Source organism: Acomys minous, assembly GCF_964271855.1.
Source record: "Acomys minous genome assembly, chromosome: 14".
Taxonomy (NCBI): domain Eukaryota; kingdom Metazoa; phylum Chordata; class Mammalia; order Rodentia; family Muridae; genus Acomys; species Acomys minous.
Window position 1 is genome coordinate 9,154,723 of NC_140496.1, and position 6,767 is coordinate 9,161,489.

The following is a 6,767-nucleotide window of genomic DNA, read 5'->3' on the forward strand; positions in this document are numbered from 1 at the left end:
TGAAACCCACCAGGGCAAACTCCAAGTCCTGAAACTTCATGTCTGATGTCAAAGGGCTTGGGCTGCGCTCTCCTTCCAGCTTTGTCAACTGCCACACACTTCTCTCTCTCTCTCTCTCTCTCTGGCTGGTTCCACTCCCTGCATGCACCTTTCCCTGGCAGACATCCATGGCCCTAGCACCGCCAACATCTTGGGGTCTCCAATGCAACCCAGGCTGCACCATCCCAGCTCCATGCAATGGCTTCTTGGGGCTTCGGTGCAGAAACTCCCTGCAACACATCTGGCCTCAGCATCCTTTCCATAGAAGATTCCACAAGCCATTTATTTACTCCTGTATCCTTCATGAGGCTAACGCCAGACCCACACAACGAACGCTGCCAAGTTCTGCTGCCTGCTTGGGATGGAGCCTGGCCCCCTTCTGTGAATTATATTTGCATAATCTTTGGTTTGTGGGTGATTTTTAGGAACAGAGAACAGTTCAAGCCTTTTCCTTTGACAAACTCCAGAATTATCTGGGTGGGCCCTCACCCTGAGGGAACCACACCATTCCTCCTATCTTGGTTTTTTTATTTTGTTCTTGTTGTGTTTTTTTTTTTTTTTTTTTTTTTTTTTGTGGTTTTTTCAAGACAAAGTTTCTCTGTGTAGCCTTGGCTGTCCTGGATTCACTTTGTAGACCAGGCTGGCCTCGAACTTACAGAGATCCGCCTGCCTCTGCCTCCCAAGTGCTGGGATTAAAGGCATGCGCCACCACGCCCAGCCCCTCCTCCTCTCTTTCAGCACAAATCACGGCTCCCGGACTTTGAATTTCCTGGCATTCTTTTCTCCTCAGACAAAAACATGTTGTGTTTCTTTTTGTCATGTTTGCTCTTTTTCATTGTAGACCTGCATATGCATAATCCCTGAGAACCATGGGACAGACTCAGTATTGGGCTGAGGTGAAATCGGCACCAACTCTTCAGTGTAGCCCTCAGCATATTCTTAACCTTGTTTCTTGGGGGTGGGGGAGGGTAAATGTAGGGACCTGGCTGTTCCTTGGGCCCAAGTGCTTCCTGGTGTAGCTGGAGCAAGATCCTTGTCTCTGTTTTGGTAGAATCTCTGTGTCAGTCCCTTCCCACTTGTGTCAGGTACTGTGTGGGACCTCATGAGGTTGGTGTAACTGGTCTCTGGGTTTGTGCTTTTCCCCACCTGTTCATAGGCATGGAGATTTGTTTGTTTGTTTTTTGGTTTTCTGAGACAGGGTTTTTCTGTGTAGCCTTGGCTGTCCTGGATTCTCTTTGTAGACCAGGCTGGCCTCGAATTAACAGTGGTGATTGATCTGCCTGCCTCTGTCTCCCAAGTGCTGGGATTAAAGGCGTGCGCCACCACGCTGGGCTCAGGCATGGAGTTTTAAAGTCAAGAGACAATTCATATGCTTTAAGACTCACCCCCGGAAGGCATACTGACTGTGGTTCAGCATATTCAGAATTTAGCCACAGTAGCAGCCCAATTGAGTGAATATGTTCTCTCACCTCCAAAAGACTCCCACGCCCTTTAGCACTCACCCTACCCCGTGCCTGTGCTTGGGCCCCCAGGCTCCCAGGAACCTCTTTGGCTCTGTGTCTTGCTGGCTTAGCTGTCCCATGAGCGAATGCTGCAGCAGATGATCGTATGTGGCTACCCTGGTGTGATGTCATGTATTCCCACCCGTAAGTTTAACAGTAGAGTCCAATAAAGCAGGGGAGGCAAAGCCACCTGTCCGGCAAGGTCTTTATCAGATGAGACAGCTTTGGCCTTGACTTCCCTTCCCCTTCCTCGTTGATTTTCTGCACTGTGAGTGGCCCAAAGGGTGGACCTTCTGTCCCTCTCCATCCTCAGCAATAGGCTCAGGATCACCCTAGAAGGGTTGGTTTCCAGAATAAGCTGGGCAGAGTGTCTAAGGACTTCTCAGCTCTTTGGGATAGGCAGCCTATCATTGTGAAGGTTTGCAGCCCTGGCCAGGGAGGCTGGGCCCCTGTGAGACCATTTGTTGTACTCAGTGGTGTTTGAATAGGAATGGCCCCCCATAGACTCCTGCATTTTTTAATGCTTGGCCCATAGGGAGTGGCACTATTAGGAGGTGTGGCCTTAATGGAGGAAGTGTGTCACTCTCAGGGTAGGGTCAAGCTGTTATGCCCAGTGTAGCACACAGTCTCTGCGTGCTGCCTGCCGATCAAGATGCCGAACTCTCAGCTCCTTCTCCAGCACCATGTCTGCCCGCCATGCTTCCTGCCATGATGACAGTGGACTAAACCTTTAAACTGTAAGTCAGCCCCAATTGCATGTTTTCCTTTGTAAGAGTTGCCTTGGTCACGGTGTCTCTTCACAGCAATGGAGACTGTGACTAAGACAATCAGTAATGGCAGAGCAGGAGTACTAGGTACCTGAGTGAAGGAGGCTGGGAGCAAATGCCTTTGGAGTTGAGCCACTGGCTCTGCTCCCCAGGGAGAGGTATGTGCTCCTGTTGTAATGTCTCGCTCCCCAGAAAGATGGAACAGGGGTGTGTGTATGTATGTGTGTGTAATAAGTGTATAAAGGTTATCCCAGTCAGCTGGCACAATGTCATATGGGGACCCAGCTGAGGTTGAGAATGGTAGGAAACACTGAGTTTCCTAGCAGCCAAGGGAAAAAGGGAAATAATGTGGATGCAAGGGCTTGCCCAAGAGGAGAGCACATAAGGAGTGGAGTAAGGATGGGGAACCCTGGAGGGTGACTGGATGTTGTTACTGGGGACAAAGGTACCCATCTCCACCCTGTAACAGGATCAGATGTAAGTCACAAGTCTGCCCAGTGAGAGGATATAGCGTTATGCAATTAGAGAAAGGCAAACTGGACACTGCACTCTGATGGCAAACCAGTAAACGGAGGGCGAGGACTCAGGGGACGCCCTATTCCTACCATAAGTGGCTTTCAGGTTTGGACAGTTGCTGGCTATGGGAAGGGTGTGATGGGCACCGTTGGGCCCGGGCTGTGTCCTCTGAGCCTGCTGTGTGGCTTTTAGGCTGTGTGGCCTTCCTGAAGCCTGCACCCTTTCTGAACCTCGCTCGTCACAAGCACAGAAAAGCTCTGGCCAGTGGCATTCCAAGCTCCCTGGCCTTTCTACTTCTCTCTCCCTCATTCTCAGGGCCTCCAAGGAGACAAAGCTGAGGGCAGCGAAGGACCCCCTGAGGGGTGACTTTACAGGGTCTACAGCTCTGGCAGAGGTCACTAGCTCCCCATCGAAGGTGACAATGTGGTTGAGAATGGAGCACCCCTGTCCCCATGCCATCACTGACATAGAATCACAAGCTATGGGGCTGTAGGGGGGTGGGGGGGGGAGGGGACGGTGCTAACTGCCAGGGGAACCTCTTTGTAGGCCAGGGTGCCTTAGCTGCTGCCTGCAACCTCAGGAGTGGCCAAGACACAGGCCCACAGGATCCAAACAGGTTGGCCCTGCACGCCGCCTGCAGAGAGCACGGGTGTGTGTCAGTCTAGCGGGGAGGCAGCTGGCAAGAGCCAGGCACAACGCTCCCGAGCTGAAGGGGTCCTGAGGAATCACGCGAGATGAAGCCTGTCACTCCCAGGGCTCCCTCCGCTCTGCGACATCATCTCCTGGGGCTCCCTCTGTCCTGTGATCATTCTCTTCATCAACCCAGCCACAACCTGTCAACCTGCCTGTGGACTTTACAATAGGTGGCCACACGTGTCTGGCGTCCTTCACTATTGCAGTGTTTTCCAGGTTCACCTGTGTTGTGGCAGGTGTCAGCACCCTTCACTTTGACTTAATGTATCCATCTCTCTGGATCCATGGGACCCTGCTTCCAGACCCCATGGATGTGTCTGTAGATGGGGCATCTCGCACATAAAAGATACTGTACAGAATATGACCTGTGCCCATCCGCCAGTTACTTACTATCTCTTTAGATTATTGTCAGCAGAGAACCACCTGAACGGTCACATGGTTTAGGGAGTACGTCCCATAGACCTCTGGCAAGCACCGCAGCCTGAATACAGAGAGCGTGTCAGCAGCAATGAGGATTTTTATTTGGCCTGCAGTTGGCTGAATCCTGGGGTTTGAAACTGCGAATGCAGAAGACCAGGGCCTGGTCTGATGGGGACAGTGTGTGCTGGTTATTTATCAAGTTTTGTCGACTTAACATATTTAGAATCACCAGGAAGAGGAGCCCTCCACTGGGGAATTGCCCAGGTAAGACTGGCCTGTGGATAAGCCTGGGAGGAATTGTCTTGATTGCGGATGGATGTAGGGGGCCCAGCTGTGGGCGGCACCATTCCCTAGGCGGGTGGTGCTGGGCTTTATAAGAAAGCCAGTGGGCAAGCCCAGTAAGCGGCTTTCCTCAATGCTTTCTGCCTTGGTTTCCTTTGGTGATGGCCTGTGACCTGGAAATGTAAGCCAAAACAAGACAAGACAAAACAAAACCCAAAACCTTTCCTCTCCAAGTTGCTTTTGGTCAAAGTGTTTTATTACAGCAACAGAAACCTAGGACACCATGGGTTCTGGATCCAGGGCCTAGGGCCACTGCACTAGTCTGCTATAGGATTGGTGCATGAGTTTTTTTGTTTTTTAAGTTATTTTTTTTTAGTATGTATACAGTGCTCTGCCTGCACATATACCTGCAGGCCAGAAGAGGGCATCTGATCACATTATAGATGGTTGTGAGCCACCATGTGGTTGCTGGGAATTGAACTCAGGACCTCTGGAGGAGCAGTATGCCTTTAACCTCTGAAGCATCTCTCCAGCCCCGGTACGTGGGTTTTTTTGTTTGGCTGGTTTTTGGAGACAGGGTTTTCTGTGTAGCCCTGGCTGTCTTAGACTCATTTTGTAGACCAGGCTGGGTTTGAACTCACAGTGATCCACCTGCCTCTGCCTCCCGAGGGTACATGGGATTTTAACTGGTCACGAGCTGAATGATTCTAGAGTTCTCCCCGTGAATGCTGTGTAGTGTTTGTCTCAATAGCTTTTCTCTGTGTGGGTGCTGTCTGCGGCATGTGGGGTAAAGTGTGTGCACCTGGAGGGCAGAGCAGGGCTTCCCGTGTCTTCCTCTTTCCATCGTCACCTTATTGCCCAAGGCAGGCTCTCGCACGGAACCAGAAGCTTGCTGTGTCAGCTAGGCTGGCCAGGGAGTTCTTAGCCCCTGCCGGTCTCTGTACCAAACCCCTTCCCTCCACAGTGCAGGGGTTGCGTGCATTTACCGTCATGCTTTGCACATGGGCGCTGGGAATTTGAACTGGGATCCTTATGCTTACATAGTAAATGTTGTCCCCACTGAGCATGCTCCCAGCCCATCTCAGTTTCTTTGTGTATATTTGGAGTAGAATCGCTGGGTCACATGGCTACTGTCACGAACGGTTTTTGTTTTGTTTAGTTTTTTGAGACAGGGTTTCACTGGGTAGCCTTGGCTGTCCTGGACTCACTTTGTAGACGAGGCTGGCCTTGATCTCACAGGGATCTACCTGCCTCTGCCTCCTGAGTGCTGGGACTAAAGGCATGTGCCACCACTGCCCGGCTGTCAAGAACCTTTTGAGGAAGCAAGCACAGGTATTAACAGGACTCTGGAGCTGTTCTCCCAAGATGCGACTGCTGTGCGGTGTGCTGCCAGGCCCAGGATTATGGGCAGTAGCCTCTGCTTGGATCTTCTTGAGGTCCTACCATATTGTGTGACCTTGGTGAGTAATCTGCTCTCTGTGTGTCTGCATGTTCCCCTCTGGTACGGCGAGCACACTGGGTGGTGGTGCCTGGCAGGTGCTTGGTTCTGTATATGGCTAGCGTGTAAATTTGGTGGGAGCGGGAGAACCTGTCAGGGAAACATTCCCTCAGCGCCGGTCCCCACCCCTCCCAAGAACAAGGCTCCTGAAGCCCGCCACTTGGCTGTGCCGCACTTTGGAGAAGAATGTGGGCAAAGTGTGGTGAGTGGAAGAGTTGTCACGTGCTCTGCCCCCCAAAGCAGTTGAATTGAGTGGGAAAGTAGCAGCCTTGGCCATCAGGGCAATATTTGCTCAGACTGACAGTGCCAACAGGAGGCTTCCCTGCACTGAGCCAGGGGATTCCTGACCCCATCCCGGGGCAGTTTTGCTGCCCACTTTCTGCACGACGAGGCCTCTGATTCTCCAAGGCTGGTGTGGGATATTCCAGATAGAGCCGGAAGCTGGGACCTGAACCTGCTTCGCTCTACCTAGGAGTGGAGTGGTTTGTGAGTGGCTGGTTTCTGACTGTGAGGAGGGGGGTTGCAGCTGGGGGAGGGTGGAACCTGCCACTGCCAGGGAACAGGAGGGGCGGGGCTTTTACAGATCGTACTACAGGCTCTTTACTGGCAGATGCTGGCAGAGGGGAAAGGAGGCACAGGTAGTGGTCCTGCCTCTCTCACCAGCAGAGGCCAGGCAGTGCCCGCCTCTGCCTCCCATTCTTTCCTAGGCAGAGGGAGACCTGCTGCTTTCCTTGACGGGTGAGGCTTCCACCACAGTCTTTCCTGCTGACCAGGAGAGAGGCAGAATGGGATGTCCAGACCCAACCTCCAGCTCCCTAAGGGCAGAATCTTTGCGAGTCCCCGACTGACAGGTGAGCAGTGAGGGTGGGTGGTGGTTTCTGCCCTGGGCTCCTGGGAGGCCAGCTTAACTCCTGGTGTGGTAGTGATATTCAATTTAGGCTGAGGACGCAGAAGACCGCCCATCCTCCATAGTCCCACTTTGGTCACATGCGATTGTGTGCCCCGTGGCCTGGCTGGAGGCTCCGTACCTGGCCCTCCTCTTACCGATTT